The 27,772-nt window shown below is 39.8% G+C and overlaps 1 long non-coding RNA gene across 4 annotated transcripts in view; it reads right to left on the bottom strand.

Moving 5' to 3' along the window:
* Positions 1 to 27,772, bottom strand: part of LOC138391842 (uncharacterized) — an 81,060-nt gene that overhangs the window by 29,001 nt on the left and 24,287 nt on the right. For 3 of the 4 annotated variants that reach the window (XR_011234874.1, XR_011234871.1, XR_011234873.1), the window contains one exon: positions 10,165 to 10,299. This is a non-coding gene — a long non-coding RNA (uncharacterized lncRNA). Of the gene's footprint in view, positions 1 to 8,025; positions 8,281 to 10,164; positions 10,300 to 27,772 lie in introns of all 4 variants that reach the window. The other variant, XR_011234872.1, reaches the window with a different exon arrangement.

The following is a 27,772-nucleotide window of genomic DNA, read 5'->3' as shown; positions in this document are numbered from 1 at the left end:
AAAAAAGCCATAGAGTGCTCAGGCCATTGACACTTGTCTCATCAGATGGAACACTGAGAGGGGAAAGGCTAGCTGTAAAAAGAAGAAAGAAGTATCATGATCTAATTGTGAAGAGCTTTATACAAATGCCCTGCTCCATTATTTGGACCTTTGCACAATAGGGAAATCAAAAGAGTATTTAAGAACACAATCAGACCTAAAATTTAGAAAAATAACTGGTAAAATTAAGTTGACTTAACGGTGTCAGGAAAGACTTCTCAGGAGATGACACTTGAAAGAGGAGTCTGGGAAGGTCATCCCGGGTGGCATGTGGGAGACACAGACCTGAGGACCTGCCAAGCATATCTCCGATTTCTGGAGCGTAGCAAAGTGGGGGGTGGCAGAGGTGATGTGGAAGACACAGGCTGAGACAGCGACACCTTTGCACAGGAATGGGGGCTTCGAGGGCAAGAGAGAAAGGCCTGCAATGGTAGAGCGATCTGAGATGACATTGTGGAAAAACAGGGGCTGGAGAAACAGGCAGGAAATCACAAGAGTGAAAACCCAGCCCAGAAGAGGGAAGAGCAGACAGACTCAAGAGACATTTGAGAGGACCATTCAGTCTAGCCTGGGAGGGAAAAAATGAGTATGTTCTACTTTTTACCATTTCCCTATTCAAAAAGCACACACTATTCCCCTCTACCTATAGATTAAAATGTCAATGCTAGCATTCTCAAAGCCTTCCTAGTCTGACCCTCTCTGCCTTTTTATCCACTTTTCCTTAAACCCCACAGTCCCTCTACTTGGACTCTCCTCTCTGCCGCGTCAAACCCTATACAACGACTGAGGCCTGACTAATTCCATGCCACCCACAGGGCCTTCCAAGCTCTCCTGGTGTCTCTCCCCTCAAACAAAGCCTCCAGTGTTGTAAATTAATAAACCCTCATCATGTGGTAATGACCCTCTCCTATTACTAGATACTACTGTCTCATTCTTTAACAGCTGTTTACATTTCTATGTGCCTTGTCTGTATGTTTCCTTCACAGAACTGCAAAGAAATGTCAAGCACATGAAAACACCTAGGCAACAATCCAAGGCAAGATGAATGTCAGAAGATTTTGGCATCCTGGAAAAAACTCACCATGGATTTTGGTTATTCAGAATTAGCTACTTCTTGTATAAGACTATCTTGTAAAATAAAATAGTAATGGTAACAGTGGTAAAGTATACCTGCCAATCCACTTTCACAATAAGATATGTAAGAAGAATAAATCAATATAGATTGATGTTGAGCCTAAGAATACTGAGTTATAGAAATGCTGCCTGTATTTCTGGAGACAAGATTTGATTTCAGAAGTCAAATAAGGCTTTGCCTTAAAGAAAAAATAAATGTGTTAGTTGAAAAGCTGCCTCATCTCAGGAGGGCATCTCGCTGGTCAGTAGAAGCTGCACTTCAAAGAGACAGCTGTAAACTGGGCCTTTGGTTCTCACCTGTTTTGAAAGACAAGGCATGCCTTTTCCTTAGAACCAAAAGGTTGCCGGAGCTGACAGGTAGACCCCCAGAGATGAGAGCTGATCATATAGATATGCTAATGCCCAAGCCAGGCCCAGATGGTACCATGCGGTTCAAGTAATTAACACAAAGCACAGCTCATGTTGACTTCTGGGATCATCTCTGTCCCCAAGAACACAATCATCGGAGCCAAGATGTCCCTGTTTGTTGCTAAAGTAATAGCCTTATCATAAAACTTACAAGTTTGCCCCAAGATGATTTTATAACTCATTGTTCCCCTAGTTAGAGTTAGTTAAAGGATCTGTAGTAGCCTTTTAGGAGACTTTGACCCTAAAGCAAACTGCCTGTTAGTATGCAAATCCTGTTGCCCTTGGCAACGGGGAGCCTGTATGTACCCTATAAAATACCTGTGTGGAGTTTCAGTCAGGGATATATTTGATGTGGGTAAAAATATATCCATCCAGATACATTCCTTTATTTATTTATTTTCATAAACCTTTACTTTATAAACTATATCTTTGGCTCTGTGTATTATTATGGCCATTACTTTATCTTTTATTTCTGTTTCCTACTATATTTTTCATCCTTTGCGATGACCCCTGCCTGAGAGACCTGATCGGAACAAAGAGGAAAAAAGAAACCTCTTTGCGGGGAGTGTAGCTAACTCCCCACAGATTGAAAGGAGAATACAATGAGTAATTCCAAGAAGAATCCTTGGAATTACATAAGCAACATAATAACTGGTAGTTTTTCAAACTAACTTATTTACAAAGAAGTAACTTAGGAATGGCCATTCTCCTCCTCTCTAATAATTCTAAGACAGAGAGACATAGCAAACTTTAACTTAAATAAACTGTTCCTGGAAATTGGGCTTCAACGAGTTAAATTATAATACATAAAAAAAGAAATAATATGTACCTAGTTGCAACTTCAAAGTCAACATACACAAGAAGAGGACTTACAGTTTGGGCTTATGTATATCTGTAGTGACAGGAAGAATTCCAGGAGAACTCAGAAATTTCAATGCCAAACATGTCACAAGAAGTCAGAGGTCACATTTTTCTAACTGGGGTTTGACCCTAAAGTAAGCAATACATGTAATTAATTGATGCCTTATTCGGAAACATTAACTTGAATGGGACTAGTCTACCAATCCACTGTTAGTCTAATCATGCTAGTCACAATGTGATCACCTCTAGAAACACAAAGTCAAAGTTACTCAAGACAGAAAGGAAACATACAGGTTGACTATTTTGATTGCTTTTCCCAAGTAGTCAATAAAAAATAAGTTAACCTCCCCAGTCACATTGCCTAGGTAATAATGCCAGTAGAGACTAGTAAAAAATCCATATCTGTTTCAAAAGCATGTCTTTAAACTATAACTATTACTTAAAATAATTATAAACTTCTAATGCCATGTTATAACTACCCAACTTAGATGTGCATAATTTGTTTGGATTAAAGAAGAAAAGGAAGTGATATATGTAACTTGATTTTATTGGACATTAAACTATACATGGTATTTAGGGAAATAACATGACAATGAGTTATGAATCATTAGGAATCTGCATGATTGAAGGATTAAATTTCACTTGTTATTGATTTTTTGTTATATGATTCTTCACCCTTTATATCTTGATTAGAAATCTGTAAAACAAGGGCTAACATCATCTTAAGCATAAAAATATTTTATAAATATTTAATAGAAATGTTAAGTAACTGAGTATTTCAAAGCTTTAATGACACCTATCCAAATTACATAAAAGTGATGAATTCATGTGACAACTATAGTGTACAGACATTTAAACTGAAAAGAGGACTACTATTACCTATGCGTATCTTCATACAACCCTCAACTGACTACCGTATTTCCTTTTTTAATGATAAAATGACTCAACTGTTTCAATTTTATGATGATTAAACATTAGAAGACATCCTTCCATTTCTAGAAATGTAAAACGTTTTTGCTGAGAGGCCAAAATTCGTGCTTATTTAGTTCCCAAATGAAGTCATCTATAGAATTTATGTTATCATTAATTTATAAACATGAGCTTTAAATCAGAGGGACAGCTTCACCATTAATCAAAACATCAGACTTTATCCCAGATATGTATTTGGAGCTCAGATTGATCTTTTCAGTAAAAATACTTTCCATAGCAAAATAATAAAACTTGTGAAAGAAGTTTCCCTTAGGTATATTTTTTTAAAGATTTGAATTATTGAATAAATCTCAGCAGTGATTCTGTAACTTACAGCACCTTTCCTACTTTCTTGGATACACTAGCAGTTCTTTTAAAAAAGGAAAATTAAAAGAAAGTGGTAAAAAGGACTTAGAACACTCTTTCCTGGGGAGGTATCATGGACAGGTACTGCTATGAACTCTGAATGTTGGATATCACCATACTTAGGTGGAATAAACGTCTAGAATGAACACAGATACATACTCCAATTTTGTTATTGAGATAAGAAGATTATTATTAGTTGCTAAGAGTTCAATCAATTATGAGGATCTGAGGCTTAACTGCTTTAAAAGGCCACAAATTCTACTCGTGGAATTTCCTTTTAAAATTGCAACATCAGTCTTACTACATTAAGGATCCTGTATTTGATGGTGATATTGCTGTGGATTCTGTGGTGTCCAGTGTTATATACAAACATGAAGAACATGCCTTGGGTTTGTTTCCGCTAAAAGGGATTTTTTTTTTTTTTTTTTATTGCTTTTAGCTCTGCTTTTGAACTTCAGAAAATATCCAGTGCCTTTAGCAACAACTTTTTTTTTTTTTTTTTTTTGAGACAGAGTCTTGCTCTGTTGCCTGGGCTAGAGTGAGTGCCATGGCATCAGCCTAGCTCACGGCAACCTCAAACTCCTGGGCTTATGCAATCCTACTGCCTCAGCCTCCCCAGTAGTAGCTGGGACTACAGGCATGCGCCACCATGCCTGGCTAATTTTTTTTCTATATACATTTTTAGTTGGCCAAATTATTTCTTTCTATTTTTAGTAGAGATGGGGTCTCACTCTTGCTCAGACTGGTCTCGAACTCCTGACCTCGAGTGATCCACCCGCCTTGGCCTCCCAGAGTGCTAAACAACTTTTTTTTTTTTTAAAGAAAAATCACAAGATTTTTGTCAGCTGGGAAGATGGTGGAGGTAACAGTTTTAAACTCACCCCCAAACCTCCTAGACAGAGTTACTGGAAGAGTAGCAAACAAAACAAAGCAAAAGGCCCTGGGACAACATATACAGTACCAAAAAAATTAAGCGATAAGGAGTCCTGTGAATCCCAAAATTTGAGCAGTCAGGACAAATCTGCAAGAGCTACAGTTGCAATCGGTACTGACAGCTACAGAGGACAAGGAGGGACATGGCGGGGAATCTAGGGGAGCTGAGCACAGGAGGACCAAACTCGCAGCTGCAATGGACACGGTGAGACACCCTCACATGAGACGATCCACAGTAATGCACGGATCCACGGTAAAGTCCCGAGGAGCTGGAGCACGACAGCCCTCTGAACACTCAAAATTAGGCAAAGCTCCCTTCCAGGACAAAGCCCCATATCATAGAGAAGTGTGAGGAATTAAAGTATCAAATACTACTGGAGTCAGTTAAAAAGACCTTTAGTATAAGAAAGGGTGGTTCAAGGAAAAATGGGGGAAAGATAGAGAAAAACCTAGGAAATCTCAAGAAATATGAGGCCATATTTTTAGCACTTCATAAAACTGGCATAAGAAGAGCATTAGAGCCATGAATCTAGTAAAAGGATTCAGACCCACTTCTCCCTGCTACAAGTTTGGGAAAACAGATTTTCACACCAGAATGACAACAGGAAGGACTGCGGCTCACAGGACAGAGTGACACCCTTATGATGAAAGCGTGTCAGAAAGATACGCCTGCAAAACAGAAGAAAACCAGGGTCCACTGTTTCAAGAAATGAGAAAAGACATTAAGAAAATGATATAATAGGAAAGCTATAAATCAGAATTAGAAAAACTCAGGAATGAGTTAAACATTTGAAGTAAATGGAAAAGAAATCACTTCAGAAGTGAAGTCTAAACTAGAAGCTACACAAGAGTGATTATACAACAGATAATATCAGATAAACAGAAGTTGCAAAGAATGAAAAAATTAAAAATCAAAAAGAAAAAAGATGAAAAGAATTCGATTGAAAATTACAAACACAGAAGACAGGAAAAGAAGACTAAACACACTAAGACAGGCCTCAAATAATAAAAACTAAATATATGTAATAGTAATATAATCATAACTATATATAATTTTAAGTTTCTTATTCTCAGATAGCTGTGTATATAATGTTGAATAAAATATTGACTAATTATATGATATTCTAAAATTTTATTGTTCATGATATCCACGATTCTCAGCATGTCAGAGGAAAGGTAAGATTTTAGATAGAAGAGATACATAAAACCCAGTAGCCATAAATTTGAATGGAAACTATCAGTATGAATTAATGAGGTGTTTTTATCTTTTAAAAGTATATCGATTTCTGGCCGGGCGCGGTGGCTCACACCTGTAATCCTAGCACTCTGGGAGGCCGAGGTGGGCGGATCGTTTGAGCTCAGGAGTTCAAGACCAGCCTGAGCAAGAGCGAGACCCCATCTCTACTAAAAATAGAAAGAAATTATATGGACAGCTAAAAAATATATATAGAAAAAATTAGCCGGGCATGGTGGTGCATGCCTGTAGTCCCAGCTGCTCGGGAGGCTGAGACAGGAGGATCGCTTGAGCTCAGGAGTTTGAGGTTGCTGTGAGCTAGGCTGATGCCACGGCACTCACTCTAGCCTGGGCAACAGAGTGAGACTCTGTCTCAAAAAAAAAAAAAAAAAAAAAAAAAAGTATATCGATTTCCTAACTCTGTCCATTCCAAGGCCTAGAGAGACAACACAGTAGCAACACGGAGTGGCCAGAAAGTACTGTTGAAATACAATTTCAAACTAAAAGAAACCAGAGCCCCTGGAAGAAACTAGTGGTTTAGGATGTGTACAAAATGGGCCTTAAACCTTGTCACCCGAGAAAGCAGCAACGAACTTCGGGAGCCAACACAGAGGCTCCCACTGGTCAAAGCTGGGAAAACCTCAGCATCAGTAAGGGTTTTGTCAAAAACGGACTCAAGTATCTCAAGTGTGTTTAAGTCCATGGATTGCAAATGACAACTAAAAGAAAAAACCTAGCTGGTTACCACTGGAGGAGGCTATTTTGAAAACTGATAAATACATAAAGAGAAGGAATTAAACACTTCTCCTACTTTTCCCATGTGAACCATACCACAGCGTAACCAAATAGCAGATAATGGGGAGCCTATGTCCTTACAGAAGCATTCCAGTTAGCAAAGGAAAGATAAAATCAGATTACCACCATTTTGCAATTCTTAATGAATTACTGGATCTAGCATCAATAGCTACATATATCACAAAATGAGACGACTGACACATGTGCCTCCTGAAAACACAACTCTCCGCAGCCTGTGCAGCAGCCTCGACCCACCCACAGCCCCTGGACCAACCTTCAATTTCCAGGAAATACAGAGGACTGAGCAGCAGGTCAAACTGGACCACAGGGCTGCGATCCTCGAAAGCCAGACTGCAAGAAACCAAATGACCCAGTTTCCCCAATCAACAAATCCCAAATGAAAGCCACAATAAAAAAGATGGATGAGAAATCCAGGGATCAAAAGAACAGAAACAAGCAGAAAGAAGCCATTATACCAAAGTAAACGATAATGTTTAGGACACAGGATGCAGGACTGCCTAAGAGGCGGTCACACCAAACCCCATAACTTTGAATGCATGACTCAAACTATGTAGCTTTCAATTTTTTTTATAATGGAGTCACCAGTCAAAATAAAGAGTGAAACTTAATGACTACATATGCAATCCTAACAATAATTCTTCTGCAGCCTTCTGTAACTTCAGCCATTTCTAAAGTTTAGAAGTCACCTCTATATTCAGACTTAACTGTAAATAAGCAGAACAACTTGAGTTAAAATGAATCCAAGGCTTGAAAGTACAGAATAGGAATATCAGGCTTTACAGCAAAAGATTAGACTTCCTGTCCTCGTCCCTTGCCACTTCCTAACTGACCTCAGGCAAGCGCAACAGGCAAGAAAGTTGACGTTAACCAAGAAGCAAAGGCACTGCGTCAGGCAGTTCTCTGCACAGTCCCCCCTGGAGCCAACTGTCCAGCAGGGAGATAGTCACGACTGTCACTGATGTTGGGAAAGAAGCACAGAACGCTCGGACGTGAGCCACTGTGATGAGAGGAAATGCCGCACAGCTCTCAGAGGGGATGAGGCAGAGGACACACGGGGAACCCCTCCTGAGCACTTAACCTCGGGTTTTCTTCCTTTCTTTTCATCCATCTTTATATGACACTAATAAAACTAAGACTATTTACTAGGTAAAATAAATTTATTGATATTTAATTTAGGAGCTATGGAACTCACAACATGAAGGAAGATAACCCTTGGCATCATTTAAGGCTACACTGATGAAGCAAGGAGAGAAAGGAACACTTACCGACAAGCCGCGATACAGAAGGAGAAGGCGTGTGCAATCCTGTTTAACAACCTTTGCATCTTTTGCCACAGTTTAACTTGCGCACACACAGGTGCTGTGAGAATCCAAGAGACCTCTGCCCCCGGCACTGCGGGGTTAATTCTCTGACTCCCACACGGCAGGTGGTCACAACCTAACAGCAACATTCACTAGGAGAGTCTGACAGCTTCCTAGGGAACATCCCTAGAGCTTCTAGAAGGATGCTACACGTGAGATCTAGAAAGATGCCACACGTGAGAAAAAGGAGTAGTCTGAAAAACTGAAATGGTTCGGTCAAGCTTACATGATTTTAATTTTTAAAAACGAATCCAAAGAACAGTATTGCATTTCAGCAGCCTTCTGTGAGCAATTTTGATATACAAAAACTGTTTTGTTAAAAGTCTCAACCATAAGAAAATACTACTTTTAAGTCTTTGAGATTTTTTAAATGTTTGTATTATCAACATCACCTCTCTGTAATTTGTATTTAGCTACCACACCTCAAATTATTTGCTTTAATTAAAAATATAATAATTAAAACGTACTTTTTATTCTTATTTTTCATACAGTAGTATTTTGTTCCTACCACTAACCTACAGGAGCTAAGAGTTGTGCATGGTCAGCTTTAAAGTATTCTGAGCGTGAGTGTAGAGTCAGAGCCACACAGAGCCTGAACCCTTTCTCTATCTTCTGTTCCTTCCCTTGCAGGTAATTTTACGATCTTCTTCACCAGAATACAGGGAAGGGACAAAAATATATGTAATTCAATTTTGTTACTTATTAACAAAGGCCAAAAAAAAAAAAAGCATTTAAGTGAGCTTTTGTAAATTATCTGTTTTCCATTTTTACACATAGCATTTAAAGAATATGGAGATATAGGTATAAAGAAATTTTATCTAAATTAACAACAACAACAAAACCAACCTCCAAACATTTAAAAGGATAAATTTGGCTTTTGCTTTGTTTTGTTTTGTTTTGTTTTGACAAAGAGTCTCACACTCTGTCACCCGGGCTAGAGTGCCATGGCGTCAGCCTAGCTCACAGCAACCGCAAACTCCTGGGCTCAAGCAATCCTCCTGCCTCAGCCTCCAAAGTAGCTGGGACTACAGGCATGCACCACCATGCCCGGCTAATTTTTTCTGTATATATTTTTAGGTGTCCATATAATTTCTTTCTATTTTTAGTAGAGATGGGTCTCACTCTTGCTCGGGCTGGTCTCAAACTCCTGAGCTCAAACAATCTGCCCGCCTCGGCCTCCCAGAGTGCTAGGGTAAATTTGGCTTTATTCTTTTAAAAATACCCACAGGAACAAAATAAAACCAAGTTCTTATTTTAAGACATCCTTATAATTAGTATATAACAAGTAAATAGAAGAGTCATAAATTAGTTTGATTTTATTTTGTATCCTGAATCTTTGTCTACCAATATAAATAGCATTAGAAACCAGGGTGGGGAGGAACTTTCTTTTTAAAAACTGAATGGTTTGTTTAATAATTTCTAAAATATAGAATGAAATTATTAAAAATTCTGTCAGTGGGTTATGACCTAATGCAATTTTGCTTTGTTTTGTTAAGAGGGTCTTTGAGGGGCTCCGTGGCCCCAGTTGGAGTACAATGCCATCATCATAGCTCACTGCAGCCTCCAACTCCTGGGCTAAGGTGATATCCTCCTGCCTCAGCCTCCCAAAGTGCTAGGATTACAAGCATGAGCACACAGGCAAGATGTTATTTACTTACTGCACATACCGTGCTTGTCCTGTATTACAATGAGTAACGAACAGTATACTATTTTTAGACAGCTTCACTACATAAAAGCAAATGATTAACTAAAAGCCATTTTAATAAAAGACCTAAAGAGTTAAAAATTCTGATAACTGCAAAACTATTATAAATAGTACATACTGATATTTTACTTATCTAATATTTATTTTATAAACACAAGTTGCTTGTGGATGTTTCTGTATTTGTTTTTCTAACAACTATATACTCCTGCAAGGTAAGTGACTTCAGTCCTTTGTAATGTATGTTGATTAGCATAATAAAGTATTTTTGGACCCTCCCCCCAAGGTCTCACATGAAATTTTACAGGGATTTTTTTGTTTGTTTGTTTAAATTTACTTACTTTGTAATACGGTCAATGTTGGCAATTTGCTTCTGGTTCCGTATAATCTCAATGGCTGCCCAAAGATGCTGGATAGCTTTTGTATCCGCCTGTCATCTTTTTGTTAAACGTGCCATGACCTGTTTACTTCTTTAGCTGTAGTAAGACATAAAAACATATAAGGGAAAAAAAGATTACAAATTGAACTATTATCAACACAAGTGAGTAACATCATCAGTGCCTCCTGACTACTGATCATACCAAGGTAGCAGGTAGCACTGCCAACTTTCTGCCTCATTCCCTACCATCCACCTCACCACCTTCTTCATACAAGTTACCATTTGCTTCATTACTTCATAAAAAGTGAGAGTCTAAAAATAAAAGGGTTAAGGTTTTCCCAAAGAGGACAAGTGGCTACCTTATGCCAACATGTTTTATTAAATAAATTTAAGTTTTATTCTAATGCACAGAAATATTACAAGACAAAATTTCATTTATCAATAATGCATTGTTTGTAATTTGATCAATATAAAATGGAATTTAAATGCCCTAATTGTTTGTACTTTGGTTTATTATAATCATGGCTTAAAAAGTCCAGTTATGTATGCATATATTGATAAATGGAAGCATTTCAATAAAATAAAACCATGAACAGAAAATGCAAAAAGTATTAATAGTTACTTCTGGGGTAAGATGGGAAAAGCTGGCAAACAGGATACCAGAGGGCCACAAATTATTAGGAACAATCATATTCTTGAATAGATGTTAATTTCAGGGGTATTTATTACATTATTAAGAAACATTGCTATTTTATTCAAATTTCAGTATTCTGGAGTAACTGAAGAAAATAGCCACCCGACCTCCAGATGATTTTCCACCTGTGCCTGGCAAGATTGGGGAAAACCCTGGGGCCACAGCTTGGGTGTCTGGTGACTGCGGGTTTTACAAAAGAGGCCTCTCCTGACTCAGCTTGGAGGGACTCATCTGTTAGGAACAGAGTGAGCCTATGAAACCTGCACCACGAACTTTGTGTTAGATCATGAATCCCAACATTTGGCAACAACTGAAACATACCTCTAAGTCTTACAGATTATAATGCTAAGTTTAAAATTTAGGACTTAAAAAAACAATACACATTAAAGCCTCCGGGATTCCTAAAATCTCCTTGCCCGGACCTTTCCTGTCCTGTAAGGGAAGAGAATGAGCGAGGGAAGCTCATTCTCGGCACTTCACTGTGCTGCGTGATTGCCAACTGAGCCCTGTGAATCTCCTCTTTCCCCACCTCCACGCTTCTTTTCACAGCCCCCTCAGTTCTCCCTTTCCTTGACAAACCCAAGTAAACCCCACAGCTGCTATCAAAGCTTATCCTGAGAAGACTCACTTCCAGTCAGTCTGGGGTCAGTGGGGCTCCTAGAATGAGACGGTTTTCAGAATTACCCTACCGATAGAATACATTGTGAACATGTTTTTTTTTTTTTTTTTTTTTTTTTTTTGAGACAGAGTCTCACTCTGTTGCCCAGGCTAGAGTGAGTGCCGTGGCGTCAGCCTAGCTCACAGCAACCTCAAACTCCTGAGCTCAAGCGATCCTCCTGTCTCAGCCTCCCGAGTAGCTGGGACTACAGGCATGCGCCACCATGCCCGGCTAATTTTTTCTATATATATTTTTAGCTGTCCATATAATTTCTTTCTATTTTTAGTAGAGATGGGGTCTCGCTCTTGCTCAGGCTGGTCTCGAACTCCTGAGCTCAAACGATCCACCCACCTCGGCCTCCCAGAGTGCTAGGATTACAGGTGTGAGCCATCGCGCCCGGCCTGTGAACATGTTTTAAAAGATATTCTTGAATATCCTACTTCTTCACACTTTTACTTATAATAGTTCCAGACTTCGCTCCAAGAAAATAAATAAAAAATAATGCCAGTATCCAAATTTAAAGAAAACTTAAGGAAAATCAGTTGGTTCTGTACAAACTTAGATGTAAAACTAAAAGATAATAAAAATTACAATTAAGAAACACTTCTGTTTTAGAGTAATCACTTTAAGATGAAAGAAACTTTAAGATGAAAGAAGACAGAAACTTCTCAGTTTAAGTGCACTCATAGAGGGGTGCCAACTTTCAGGATCTGATCAGCTGTACAGCAGGAATTCAGTGTTAAGAACATATGTTAGAAAGTGACATCTAGGCCGGGCGCGGTGGCTCACGCCTGTAATCCTAGCACTCTGGGAGGCCGAGGTGGGCGGATCGTTTGAGCTCAGGAGTTCGAGACCAGCCTGAGCAAGAGCGAGACCCCATCTCTACTAAAAATAGAAAGAAATTATATGGACAGCTAAAAATATATATAGAAAAAATTAGCCGGGCATGGTGGTGCATGCCTGTAGTCCCAGCTACTCGGGAGGCTGAGACAGGAGGATCGCTTGAGCCCAGGAGTTTGAGGTTGCTGTGAGCTAGGCTGACGCCACGGCACTCACTCTAGCCTGGGCAACAGAGTGAGACTCTGTCTCAAAAAAAAAAAAAAAAAAAAAAAAAAAAGAAAGTGACATCTAATGGTGAATTGTAATAATACAACTTAACCCTGTGAGATTATACAAAGACTCAGACAAAACAACAAAATTTCAGTCATTCTGACATACTTGAAAAAATACACAGTTGCCCACTTTGTGTAAAGCACTGTGCTAAACATCAGGAAGTATTTAAAAATGTATAAATAATGGCCAGGCATGGTGGCTCATGCCTGTAAACCTAGCACTTTGGGAGGCCGAGGCAGGAAGATTGCTTGAGGCCAGCAGTTCAAGACCAGCCCGAGCAAAAGCAAGACCTCATCTCTATAAAAATTAGGAAAAAAAAAAATTATAGCCAGGCATGGTGGCACATGCTTGCAGTCCCAGGTACTCAGGAGGCTGAGGCAGGAGGATCACTTGAGCCCAGAAATTTGAGGTTGCTTTGAGTTGTAATGACACCACTGCACTTTAGAATAGGTGACTGAATGAGATCCTGTCTAAAAAAAAAAAAAAGAAGTAAAAAATACTGATGCTTGCCAAAAAATAACCTAAAATCAGTAGAGAAAATTTGGCATATGCATGCAACTATGAATTGTACGGTAATATATGACATATAAATTGTCCACAATATGAAAATTCGGATGGCGAGACATTAATTCTAGCTTCAGTAAAAATTAAGCAGAAAGAAAGAGATGTCTTCTGCAAAATGGTAAATATATGGAAAAATATAAGAGCCAATCTTTTCCTTTGTTAATTTCTTTAAAAGATAATTGGCTGCTAAGGCCGGGCGCGGTGGCTCATGCCTGTAATCCTAGCACTCTGGGAGGCCGAGGTGGGTGAATTGCTTGAGGTCAGGAGTTCAAGACCAGCCTGAGCAAGAGCGAGACCCCGTCTCTACTAAAAATAGAAAGAAATTATACAGCCAACTAAAAATCTATATAGAAAAAATTAGCCGGGCATGGTGGCACATGCCTGTAGTCCCAGCTACTCAGGAGGCTGAGGCAGGAGGATCGCTTAAGCCCAGGAGTTTGAGGTTGCTGTGAGCTAGGCTGATGCCACGGCACTCATTCTAGCCAGGGCAACAAAGCGACACTCTGTCTCAAAAAAAAAGATAATTGGCTGCTTAAAGCAAAGATAAAAATAATTGGTAGGTGTCATTAGGTTTATAATGCATGTAGAAGTAAAATACATGAGAACCACAGCAAACAGATGGGAAAGGGGGAATAAACAGAATGATACTATTGCAAATCTCTTACATTTTTTGTGAAGTGGTATTAAGTTACAATGTTATATATTATATATTGTAAATGAATTATATTAATTCATGGGAGACTATGGTACATTAAGCATGCATATTGTAATTTCTAGAACACTAAGGAATAATACAAATAGGTATAGCTAATATATAATGAAACTTGTAAGTTTTTTCAAAATACACATATATAAAATTATAAATAATTTATTCAGAACTATCAAATATGAAGCAGCAAAGCTAACATTTCTAAATAATATTAAAATAGGGAACACAACTATTTATAGAATATAACAAGCAGAAGAACACAGTGGGAACCAAGTGGCAAAAACTCTAAAAGTGATGTCACATATTTCTAGAAATGATTAAAATCGAGATTAAAGAATGATGCAATGCTACACACCTCAGGAAAAGAGATGTAATGTTAAAATCAAAGATCTGTGAGCTCTGCCTGAACCAAGACACAGACAGCAGGTACACCTTGCAATACAGGTGCCCTGTGGGGGGGGTCATTCGTACTAGAAGCCCAAGTAAGGAAGCCAAAGCGACAGGGCCATGAGGTGGAGGAGGAGAAGAGCGATTTTTTCACCGCTGCCTTCGCGGGAGCGAGCGGCCGTGGAAGCTTCTGGAGGGCGGGGAGTCGGCCCCGGCTGGGGGAGGCGGCCTCTGGGCTCCGGGGCTGCAGAAACTTCTCAAGGATGCGGTTTTGTCCTGGCCGCCTGCGACCTGGCGGGGACAGGAGACCTGGCGCGGTGCGGGCGGCCCTGGCCGAGCGGCGGGAGCTGCGGCCCGAGGCGCGTTTCGCTTTCCAGAACCGGAGCCGGACGGAGCTTCACCCGCGCAGTGGACGCGGCTCCCGGCCCCGGCGGCCCTCGGAGGAGGCGGGAGGCTGCGGCTCCAGCCGGGGCTTCGGCTTCTCCCACCTGGAGTCCCGAGTCTCGGGGACGAAGGCCGAGGAGCCACCAGCGAGAGCCCTTCTGACCGACCCGAGCGATGCGCGGTCGAGCCGCGGGGCGACCCCGGCACCCTGCGCCGACCAAGACCCGCGGCTACTGGCTGCTCTGCAGCCCAGGGTCGCCTCCGTGTCCCTGGAGGACCGAAGGGACTGCGCGCTGGCCGTGGCCCGCGACAGCTCCGCATCACGGCACGGGGACACCCGCGTCTTCCTGCAGGTGGTCAGCAGGGCCATCGCGGGGGCCGCAGTGGGACCCAGTTCGCCCCTTCCACCTGGACCCACCCGGGGATGGACAGAGACCTCGAGGGCTCCGGTTTAGACAGGAGCAAAAATAACTGGAACGACGCTGACGATTTCACTGGCTGGGCCGGGATGTGGCCTCCCCAACCCGGAGTGTCCTTCCTGAAGACGAGCCAAAGGTCCAGTGGGACCAAGCAGTTGCCACTCTGTTCTTCACTCCTGCCACAGCTTTCCATGTGGGACTGGCTCCAGCGAATGGGGGCCCCAAGTTACCTACTGTTGTCACACTGTACACGTATTCAGTATTTTAAGGCTTGAGATTGTGACAGGCTCCTAATTGTGATTTACATTAAATTCATGACAGGGATTAAAAAAAAAAAAAAAAAAAGCCCAAGTAGAATATTACAAAGAACGCAAGAGAAAGACAAATCCAAGTGAGGTGAATACAATGAAGTTTGGGGCATACTATAAAAGTATCCAGAACAGCTTGGCCTATTAAGACAAGATCTCTTTAAAGTATAACCACTGACATTCTTCTTACAAAATCTAAATTTATTCCTTGATTTAACATATAATTCACATTCGCCTGTGACAACACCAGGAGCTCTTCGACGCTCTAAGGATACAGCAATAAGCAAAGAGACAAAAATCCTTCTCTAATCTAATAAATATGATTAATGACGTGACTAGATACAAGAAAAGAATTGTAATTTGGGTGTTCACCAATAAAAAGAAAATTAGATCCTATGTGTAGACAGTTGATCATTTAAGGTCCTTGTTGATGCGGCCAAACCAACTTTTCAGCCCCTTCTTACCTGGATGTGTATTCTATCACTATTAAACTGTACTATTCACATTCCCAAATATGCCCCCAACCCTCACACCTCTAGCCCTTTGTTTATGCAGTTCTCTCTTCTGGAATGTTCTCCCCTGCCCCATTACTAATTAGTAAAAACTGTCCTTTCTAGGACTTACTCTAATCCAATCTTCCCTGACCAAACTAAATCAAACTCAATTGTCTTTTGTATTCTTTTTTTTTTTTTTGAGACAGAGTCTCACTCTGTTGCCCAGGCTAGAGTGAGTGCTGTGGCGTCAGCCTCGCTCACAGCAACCTCAAACTCCTGAGCTCAAGCGATCCTCCTGTTTCAGCCTCCCGAGTAGCTGGGACTACAGGCATGCACCACCATGCCTGGCTGATTTTTTCTATATATAGTTTTAGCTGTCCATATAATTTCTTTCTATTTTTAGTAGAGATGGGGTCTCGCTCTTGCTCAGGCTGGTCTCGAACTCCTGAGCTCAAACGATCCGCCCACCTCGGCCTCCCAGAGTGCTAGGATTACAGGCGTGAGCCACCGCGCCTGGCCTGTCTTTTGTATTCTAACAGTAATTTGTTTATATCTCTCTCACAGATTTATTGCCTGTACACATAACTACATATTCCTCAAAAGAATTCTTTTAATTCAACTAAGACAAGACATGTAGTTTATTTTTACAGCTAATGTCTTTCAAGGTGCCTAGCACAGGTTTCAACATGTTAAATCTGCAATACAAAATTTTTAAACTCAACTTTTTCAGCTGTTATGTAAACAACAAGATCCTAGAGTAAGCCTTCATCTCTGTTTTATCAAAGACTGAGACATCAAAAAGGAAGACCAAGACGGGAAGACTTGCAGAGATCATTGCCATAGTCCTCAATCTTTTTTCTGCTCAAATGCATTTGAGGAATACAACAGACTCCTTTCAGTAAAAGTAGCTCGTGACCCTCAAAAATAAAAAACAGAAAACTTGTGAGTAACTTTAATGAGGCCCCAGGCGACACTGACACTCTCCACCCTACACACGCAGGCTCACCGCAGCCCCTCGGTCACAGCAGCGTCGTATTTTGCGCCCACACCAGCTTTACACAAACAGCAGGGAAAAGAGGAGAGAAAAGGAGAAAGCAAGTCAGGAAAACCTTTAAAATGGGCAAAGTTGAACAATCTGCTTGGGGATATACATGTATGTGAAAATTGCTTTAATGCAAGAGAATGATAAACACAACAGGCAGGAGAGCAGCGAAGGGACAGGGAGGAGACAGGGAGGAGATGGGGAAGCCACATGCGAATTCACACCATCAAACAGGTTCTGAGTTTTACTTGCAATGGGTTCAAGTTTTTGCTTTTTTATTATGTTGCATAAAATGAATATAAAAATATTTTCAAACATTTGCATCAAATATTACATAAAATTAAAAAATTAATCCCATTGGTTTGGATGTACATTTCATTGTTACTTCGGTAAGTCTGAACTTTCCCCAAAAGTCTACTAGCAACTTTAAATTATTTTTCATTCCTCATCAATTCATACCATTCTCCCATTTATGTGTTAATTTTTCATATATTAACATTACTCATACTTTTCTCTCTTTGCCTCTTAAGAAACATTAAATAAAATTATACTGAAATCTAGCTATGTATCCCTTTATCACCGTGAGTCTTGCAGTCGGGTACTGTCAGTCCCCCAACTTCGTTATTCTTCAAAATTATGTGGACTAGTCTGGGTCTTCTGCCTCTGCATATAAACTTTAGAATCATTTTTTTTGCATCCACTTATTCCTTCTTGAATGGTCTTCCATTCTTCAGGAAGATCCAGGTTTCTAATCTATATAATTTTCCTCTGAAGAACTTCTTTTAAAATTTCTAATAAGGCAGGTAACTGGCAAGAAATTCCCTCAATTTTGTCTGTCTTATAAAGTCTGTATTTTTACTTTTTATGGAAGACATAGCTTTGCTGGATACAGAATTCTAGGTGGGTGGATTTTTTTTCTTTCAATACATTCAATATTTTCACTCCACTCTTCTTGCATAGTTTCTGAGGAAAAAGACATAGTTCTTAACTTTGCTCCTTTATAGGAAAGGTTTTTTAATTTTCTGACATTTGAATATCATATGCTTAGGTATTTTTGGCATTTATTCTGCTTGATGTTCTCTGAGCTTCCTGGATCATTGGTGTGGCGTCGACATTAATTTGGTGAAATTTTCAGGCACTAGTGCTTCAAATATTGCTTCTGTTCCTTTCTTTCTTCACTTCCAGCATTCCCATTACACATACGTTACACCCTTTGTAGCTGCCCCACAGTTCTAGAATATTCTATTCTGGGTTTGGGTTCCCCCACACCCAACTTTTTTCTCTTTGCTTTTCAGTTTTGAAAGTTTCCAACCGTCAAGCTGTGACAGTCTATCCTCAGCCCTGTCCTGTGAGCCCATGAAAGGCAGTGTACATTTTGCTATAGTGTTTTTTATCTCTAGCACTTCTTTTTGGTTTCTTCTTAGAATTTCTACCTCTATGCTTAGATCACAAATCTAACCTTGCATGTTGCTGATTTTTTGCCTTAAAGTCCTTACCATTTTAATCATGGCCTTTAATAATTCCTGGTCTGATTATTCCAACATTTCTGCCATATCTCACTCTAATTCGTGTGGTTGTTTAGTCCCTTCAAGCTATTTTTTACCTTTTAGGCCTTGCACTTCTCTGTTGAAAGGCAAACGTGATGTATTGGGTACAAGGAACCAGGGTACACAGGCCTTCAGTAATGCAGTGTGAGGTGTGGGAGGGAGGCTTTCCCAGCCCTGTCATCAGACTGCAGTCTTTGGTGAGCCTGTGCCCTGCACTGCGAACTTCACCGGTGCTTCACAGTCCCCCCTTGGGTGGGGCAGGACGGCTGGAGTAGGCTGAAGTTGTTTATCTCCCTTTCCCCCAGTAGAATGATAGAGGGGGCTGGAGTTGGGTACTTCCCTTCCCCCAGGTAGGTTAGGCTCTGCTAGAATCACCTCTCCAGAGGGGAGGCCTCGTGAAGAACAGAGTGCTCCAGCATCTATCAGAACGGTTCGTCTCTCCTTTCTCACGTGAGAAGCACAACGGGGTTTTTCTCCAGTATTCACTGTGAGGTCCTGGCTGAGCTCCTGGAGGTAAAACTCAGCAATGCACGGAGGCCCTCCCCTGTGACTTGGTCCCTCTGGAGTCTGTAACTCTGAGTTGTCCACATAGAATGTCCAGCAACTCACCAGTTACAGCTCAGGTTTTCCGGCCCCAGCACTGGTTCCTGCAGAGGTTTCTGCTTGCAGGCCTCTGCTGTGAGGAGCTGGGATTCTTTGTATCTGCCTGTCTCTTCATTTTTGGTACAGCAGTTTGTCCTGTGGTCTGACTCCTCTAAAAGAGCTAAGAGTTGGGTTTTCTTGACTGTTCAGCTTTCCAGTTCTTGTTAGGATGGAGTGGGGACTTAGGAGCTCCTGAAATGCCAGACTGGAAACCACGAAATTACTTTTTTATATGACATTAAATGAGAATATGCAGTGTTTTCCCAAAGAGGCAACAACTGAAGTAGCATGATTTACTGAAAGATTTCCTTCTTCTCCAACAAAATGTGATACATTCCTAATCGTATATTAAACTCTTTTTTATTTAGAGACAGGGTCTCACTATGTTGCCCAACTGGACTCGAACTCCTAGGCTCAAGTCGTCCTCCCACCTCATCCTTCGGAGCAACGGGGACTACAGGTGTGCACCGCTGCCCAGCATCGTAATTAAATTCTTATCAATGCTGGCATTACTTACTTTGATCTGTTTGATTTCTTATTAGTGCCCCATAATTTATTACAACTTGCATATACAAGCTACATATTTAAAAGCTACAATTATAATTCCATGTTTTCATTCATTCCTATATAATTATCATATATGTATTATCTGCCCAGCAATATTGTCAGTGTTTTAAAGCATGCCATACTTTCAACATTCTTTATGTCGCTAATAATTTTTACCATTAAATAGACACTAAATAAACACTCACCAATTGAATACTCTCCCCAACCAACCCTGAGATAGTAATGAGCGGGTGGCTGCCGGCGGCCGGGGGAGGGGAGGGCAAGCTCCTGCTTAGTGGGTGCAGAGCTCCAGGGTTACCAAAGGGCAGCGCCACTGAGGTGGGTGGTGGTGAGAACTGCGCATTATAGATGATGTAAATACACTCAACTGTACACTTCAAATAATTAAAATAATAAATTTTGTTACATGTATTTTACCACAATAAAACTAACTGAAAGAAAAAATAAGGGGAGGAGAAATAAAGTTAGTCCTTAACAATAAGATCTGGTAACCAGCCATTTTTTAAGAAGAATAACTGTCAATAACATTTCCCCAAGAACCTCCAAGCAGTCAGTGTGGCAAGCACTGAATGTGGACAGTTAGCAAAGCAGAGTACTTAAATTAGACTTCCTGGTAGGTTTTTGTTTATTTATTTATTTTGGCATCAAAGTACATTAGATTAAGAACAGGAAATAACACTATGCAACTTATTGATCAAGGTTCCTGATAGCAAAACAGGTCATTTTGAATACTTTATTCGGTTTTATAAAATGTTTTAATTATTTTTTTAGTTAAACTAGTAAAGCAAAAGTATGTTTCCAGGCTTTTGGATTTGACAGAATAGCAGTTTATAAAACAAAATGATGGGTGGGGAAATTGTTGATCTTTCATTTCTTAAACAGTTACATTGAGGCATAAAGCACGCTCCATGAAATTTAACTATTTGAAGTATACAATTTAGTACTTGTTATATATAACATTTTTAATTTTTTTAGAAGTGTAAAACAGCATATTTTTTATTGACTACAAATATATCTGCCTCATTTAACTGCATAGTATTCCATTGAATTAATATACCATTATTTATTAAGAATAAGCACCCAAAAAGTATTCATTGGAAGGAAGGAAGGAGATTCTGAGTTGCCACTCATGACAATGTCCACCAGATTCTCTGATCCAGATTCCTAGAGGTGGCTTATGAAACAGGCCCTCCCCATCTGGCCTATTATATCATTGGAAGGAGTTGTCATTCATGCAATCAGAAAGAAAGTAGCCAAAAAGCTAACATTGAAGTGCAGTTTGTCCATCTAGTGGACTCTCTTGCCTAACCGGTTATCTTGGACAATATCTTTCACCGCTTTGGGGTAAACTCAAATAATACCAAATTTAAAAGGGTCTTCTAAAAAATTAAATGAAGTAAGAGAATTCCTGTAGCCTCTCCAAAAAGTTAGTTCTGTTTCGTGTTCCTTCCAGCTGCCTGCAAGTTAAATTGAGAGAATAATGTTTCATTGCCATATTTGTCACTATGTGCAATTAAGTCAAACCTAGATTGGAAAACAAAAAAAACAATAGCTGGACTGGAGAAGAAGTCTCAGCCAGCACAGTTGAGTTGGCAGTGCCAAAGAGGAGGAGATGACCATATGCTCAGGCGATTGGTTACATGTAAAAGGACTAAGCAGGCCTGGTGCAGTGGCTCACACCTGTAATCCTAGCACTCTGGGAGGCTGAGGCGGATGGATTGTTTGAGCTCAGCATTTCGAGACCAGGCTGAGCAAGAGCGAGACCCTGCCTCTACTAAAAATAGAAAGAAATTATATGGACAGCTAAAAATATATATAGAAAAATTAGCCGGGCATGGTGGTGCAGGCCTGTAGTCCCAGCTACTCAGGAGGCTGACACAGGAGGATGGATTGAGTCCAGGAGTTTGAGGTTGCTGTGAGCTAGGCTGACACCATGGCGCTCTAGCCTGGGCAACAGAACAATACTCTGACTCAAAAAAAAAAAAAAAAAAAAAAAAAGACAGAAAATAAAAAGGACTAAGCAAATATGTCAATACATTGAGTGCCTACCCTCTCTCTCAGGGAAGGCAGGTACAAAAATAAAAGGGGGAAAGACTAGAATTAGAAACATCTAAGATTGGATTGTAATTGGAACTATCAGTAAAAACTCCTGGTTTCTGATTGACAGATGATAGATAGAAAAACATCTATCTGTGTATAGACATAGATACATATACAGTCAGGCCTCTGTCTGTGGGCTCTGCATCCATGGATTCAACCAATTGTAGATCCAAAATATTTGAGAAAAAAATTGTATCTGTACTGGACATGTACAGACTTTCTTCTCTTGTCATTATTCCCTAAACCATGTAACAACTATTTGCATAGCGTTTACATTACATTAGGTATTATAGGTCTTATAAGTAATCTAGATATGATTTAAAGTATATAAGAGGATGTGCATAGGTTATATGCAAATACTACACCATTTCATATCAGGGACTTGAGCATCCATGGATTTTGGTACCTGTAGGAGGTCCTGGACCCAATCCCCCACTGAGGAACAAGGGACAACTGTATATGTATGTATGTATGTATTTATGTATACATGCACACATATACATACATACACACATAAACACAAAGATGAGTATACCAGCAGCAATGAGCATGCCAGACATCCAGACTTTGGTTTCTAAATATTATTCTCCTCAAAAGGAACCAGAGAAATGGCTAATTTCAGGGCTCAGGCAGGGAAAGTATTTAATAAGCCTAGAACATCATGTACCATAAAGTATGGAAATTCCCAAAAGATCATGGAGATATATCAAAATGACACTGGAGCCAACCAAGGGGCTCCCACTGGCTAAATCTGGGACAATTTGAACATCAAAGAAATGATATGAGAGCAATCATTTATAAACCATTGAATAAAATAGGAACCTAGGAGCCCATACTGATATCAATTAATAGATAAACAAATGGGGGTGGATACAGAGGCAGGAAAGCTTTCCCTTACAATAGAAGGTCAACTAATAAATGTAGAAGGATGATGGAAGGGATGGTTACCATTTGGTAACCCTTATAATAATTGTTTTGGTCAAGGAGCAAAACTGGATACTAATATAAATGGGTGAAAGTGTGATCAGGAACAGGATTTTTACATAGTCTCAAAATATCTCCAGACAATATTTATTCATTAACTTTCCATTGCAAAGTCTGGCAGACATCATCTTACCAAATGATGAAAGTAAATTTCATCAGCAATGGGACAAATCAACATCATGTGCCTTCTGTTTTTTTTTTTTTGTTTTTTTTTTGTTTTTTTTTTGTTGTTGAGACAGAGTCTCACTTTGTTGCCCAGGCTAGAGTGAGTGCCGTGGCGTCAGCTTAGCTCACAGCAACCTCAAACTCCTGGGCTCAAGCGATCCTACTGCCTCAGCCTCCCGAGTAGCTGGGACTACAGGCATGCGCCACTATGCCCGACTAATTTTTTCTATATAGATTTTTAGGTGTCCATATAATGTCTTTCTATTTTTAGTAGAGACGGGGTCTCGCTCAGGCTGGTCTCGAACTCCTGACCTTGAGCAATCCACCCGCCTCGGCCTCCCAGAGTGCTAGGATTACAGGCGTGAGCCACCGCGCCCGGCCTCATGTGCCTTCTGATAGATGCATTGAGAAGAACACAGCATCACTTCTGTGGTATTCCTGCCAAAAACGCATGTCCTGAGTACATTGGTGGCATAGCGGTGAGCACAGCTGCCTTTCAAAACCACATGTCCTAAATCCAGTCATGAGGAAACATCAGATAAACACAAACTGATGGACATTCTGCAAAGTAATTGGCCTGTCCTCTCCAAAATATCAAGGTCATGAAAGGAAGGAGAGACTCGGAACTGCTCCAGATAGAAGGAAACTAAAGAGACATGACAGTGAAATGCAACGTGTGATCCTATATTGGATCCTGGATCTGTAAAAGACTTTATTGGAGAAAACCAGTAAAATTTGAATGAGGTTTGTGGATTAGAATGTGCTATGGTATTAATTTCCTGATTTTGATGGACATAATGTGATTCATGTAGAAAAGTGTCTATTTTTTAGGAAACAGACATTGACGTATTGAGGGGTCCTGTGACATCATGTCTGCGACTTACTGCTAAATGGTTCAGAAAAAAATGACTTGTATCCAAACAGAGAGAAAGGGAGAAGGATAAGGCAGATGTGGTAAATTTCTAACAACTGGGAAATCAGGCTGAGGGAACACAGGATATCTTTGTACTATTCTTGAAACTGTTTTGAAGAGTTTAATTATTTCCACTTTTATAGTTTTGAAATATTTTTAATAACCCCATTGTAACAACCCCTTCAGCAATTTAATTCAAGATGAGTATAAAATAAGAGCATGAAGCTAATAAGAAATAAGTCATGCACAAAGTAAGAATTTATAAAGATAAATAAATGTTACTAAATATATTAAGACCTATGAATCTTGGATTCTATTTTTTAATTACATACTAAATTTTACTGTTAAAGAGCCATGGGGGGCCAGAAAAGTTCTAAGAGGTCTTTTCTTCATATATTTTTACATTAGGATCAAGAATAAAGTACAGTGATCCTAAGAGGATTATGTATCAGAGAGTTCTTCTGGAGTTAACTCATATAAGGTTTTTATTTTATTTCATCATAAAACAAGTCAAGCAAAAAAAAGCCTAGCTCTCTTTTCCTGCTGTGACAATGGGTCTGGTCGTCATCTGTGGTGTATGCATCACACTCTGTAAACCTGTATCTTGCTCTTACCCTATCATCCCATCTTTCTCTCCTCAATAAACCTCATTTCCATGCTTGCCTTACAAAAAAACAGTAAAGCCTGGGAAATACATTATGTAATATAATGTACACCTACCCAGCCTAAAGTAAAACATTTCTAAACACAACAGACTCTCTTCTTCTCCCTACCGTGTTCCCAGGACAATATTCTTAATTTAGTATCTGTCATTCCCTTTTAAGTATTTATACTTTTGCTGCACAAGTATATATTTCTTAACAAAATATAATCTTGTTTGTCATGATATTTGACTTTACAGAAATTGTAAAATACCATATACATCCTTCTAAGCTTATTTTTCTCACTCAAGTGTTTTTAGATTTAGTTAGCTTGATACACATAATTTTAATTCATTCGTTTTAACTGCTGTGTAGTGTTCCATGGTTTAAATATATTATTTTTTATTCTATATCATATTGATGAGCATTTAAATTGTTATCCCATCTACCCTATTACAAACAATGCTAAAATGAACACCAAATCTACGCCTTAAAATGTTTTGCAAGCATTTATCTTGGCCGGTGGTTCTCAAACTTTGGAATGCATCAGAATCTCCTGAGGGTTTTGTTGAAACATAGATTGTTGAATCCCACCCCCAGAGGTTCTGATTCATTTTCTAAAGGAGGTTTTTAAGTGATGTTGATGCTGCTGGCCTGAAGACCACACTTTCAGATCCACTGCCCTAGGATGTACATCCTGGAGTAAAATTGCTGGGTCAAATAATTGTGCATCTTCAGCTTTACCAAATTGTGCCAAATTGCTCTGCAAAGGAATTTTAATGATATGCTCTCCCACCACAAGCAAGTTGTCTTTCTCAAATCCACACCACACTTGATGTCACAACACTTTTAACGTTTTACCAATCCAAAGAATATGGAATTATGGCCAGGCACGGTGGCTCACGCCTGTAATCCTAGCACTCTGGGAAGCTGAGGTGGGTGTATCATTTGAGCTCAGGAGTTCGAGACCAGCCTGAGCAAGAGCAAGACCCCATCTCCACTAAAAATGGAAAGAAATTATAGGGACAACCAAAAATATATATAGAAGTACTCGGGAGGCTGAGTCAGGAGGATTGCTCGAGCCCAGGAATTTGAGGTTGCTGTGAGCTAGGCTGATGCCATGGCACTCTAGCCCAGGCAACAGAGCGAGACTCTGTATCCCCCCCCAAAACAACAACAACAACAATATGGAATTGTGGTTTTCATTTGAATTTTTATAATTACTAATGAGGTTGGGCATCTTTTTATATGTCTGTAGCCATTCAGGCTCGGTTTTCTCTTGTCTGCATTATCTATTCATTCCTTTGTTTGTTATTAGGGTTTTTAACTTATGTCAAAAGACAAAATTACAACAAATTTAAAGATCCAATTATCTTTTATTTGTGCTTCTAGGATTGGGCAACACCTCACTTTGTGAAAATAAAATGAGTGTTCTAATGAACTGAGCAGAGAAGACTGGCTTTATAGGCAGAAAAAATGCTGCAGAAAGCAGAAACAATACAAAAAAAAATGGATGGGCCATTTCAAAGTTACTTTCCTTATAGGGTTAAAAAAGAGGGGACTTCCTTACTATGCGACTCAGGTTGGTTGACTGGTATTCACCTGCTTTTTGGGAAACTGGTCTGTTTCAAAGTTCTATTTAACTGTGGCACTTAGCACAAGCAAACCCATTCTGGTTTGACCTGGTCTACTGGGGCCTAGTGCAGGCAGCTAGTCCAAAACAGTGGCCTCCCATAAACCTTGTTTAACTCTTATATAGAGTAATAGTTACTAAACTGTCATCTTTAGAACATGATGTGAGGACAATGCACCTATAATACATTTTTGGGAAATTCAACATATATATTTACACTCAATTTATTATAATATAAAAATTTCTGTGTTATATCAACCTAAAAGTAAGAAGCTGATGAAAAATTAATATAGAGAGTTTATTTGGGCCAAGGTTGAGGACAGTAGCCTGGGAAACACTTTCAAGTTGCCTTGAGGAGTCTTCCAGGGAGCAAGGAAATGTTCAAGATTTTAAAGAAAAAAAGGACAAATCAGGAGAGGGGACAATTACAAAAGTTGTTCAGCGGGAATTCTCATTGGTTTACAGATACAACAGTGGTTAGCGATTGGCTACAGACTGTTGAACTATATATAGGGTGCATGGCATTTTATGGCTACTTGGCATCAGGTTAGTCTAGAACCTCATAGCAAGTGGCTTCAAGAGGTAATTATTGTGCTCAAGGGGGAGTGAGAGTGACTGCTGTTACATTTTAAATGCCTCTCTGGCCTGATAGTTTAAAAGTGCTGGAATTCCTGAGATGAAAAGGGTTGTTTTTTTTTCTTTCTCAGTTATAATAGGAGAAATAAGAATACAAAATTACATATGTACCACAATATATAAACTAACACCCCAAAACACCATACTTAGAAAAGAAACTAAAAGGAAATATTCTATCACTGTATGTTCAAGTTTACAAATAGGTTTTTTTTTTTTTTGAGACAGAGTCTCACTCTGTTGCCCAGGCTAGAGTGAGTGCCGTGGCGTCAGCCTAGCTCACAGCAACCTCAAACTCCTGGGCTCAAGCGATCCTCCTGTCTCAGCCTCCCGAGTAGCTGGGACTACAGGCATGCACCACCATGCCCGGCTAATTTTTTTATATATATTTTTAGCTGTCCATATCATTTCTTTCTATTTTTACTAGAGATGGGGTCTCGCTCTTGCTCAGGCTGGTCTCGAACTCCTGAGCTCAAACGATCCGCCCACCTCGGCCTCCCAGAGTGCTAGGATTACAGGCGTGAGCCACCGCGCCCGGCCACAAATAGGTTTTTTTTTTTTTTTTTTTTGGCTTTTAAGTATGTACTCTTTCTTCCAATTTTCTATATTTTCAAATTTTTAAATTAAAATAATGTAGTTTCATATTCCATGGAGATTCAGCGCCAAGCTAACACATAAAACAAAAGTCATGTATGTAATATTACCCTGAACATCCCTTAAATTGGGCTGTCTCTCAGAAAGTCCAATAGTGATTGAAGAAATGTTCAGGGTAATTTTGCAATACAACCCATTTTCTGTCTACCATTGGAATTATTGCTGTTTCTTCAGTTGAGTACCAGATGGAGCAACAGAAAAGCAACTGGGTAACATAAGAAAAATCTACATTGTATCTCTTCTTAGAATCACACTTAATCTAGTGAGATGATAATATCAGAGACAGCCAGAAACTGGGATCAATGAAGAAAAAGCAGGT

This window comes from Eulemur rufifrons, chromosome 9, assembly GCF_041146395.1.
Source record: "Eulemur rufifrons isolate Redbay chromosome 9, OSU_ERuf_1, whole genome shotgun sequence".
Classification (NCBI taxonomy): Eukaryota; Metazoa; Chordata; class Mammalia; order Primates; family Lemuridae; genus Eulemur; species Eulemur rufifrons.
Note: the sequence above shows the minus strand (reverse complement) of the source record. Positions and strands in the feature narration are given on the sequence as shown.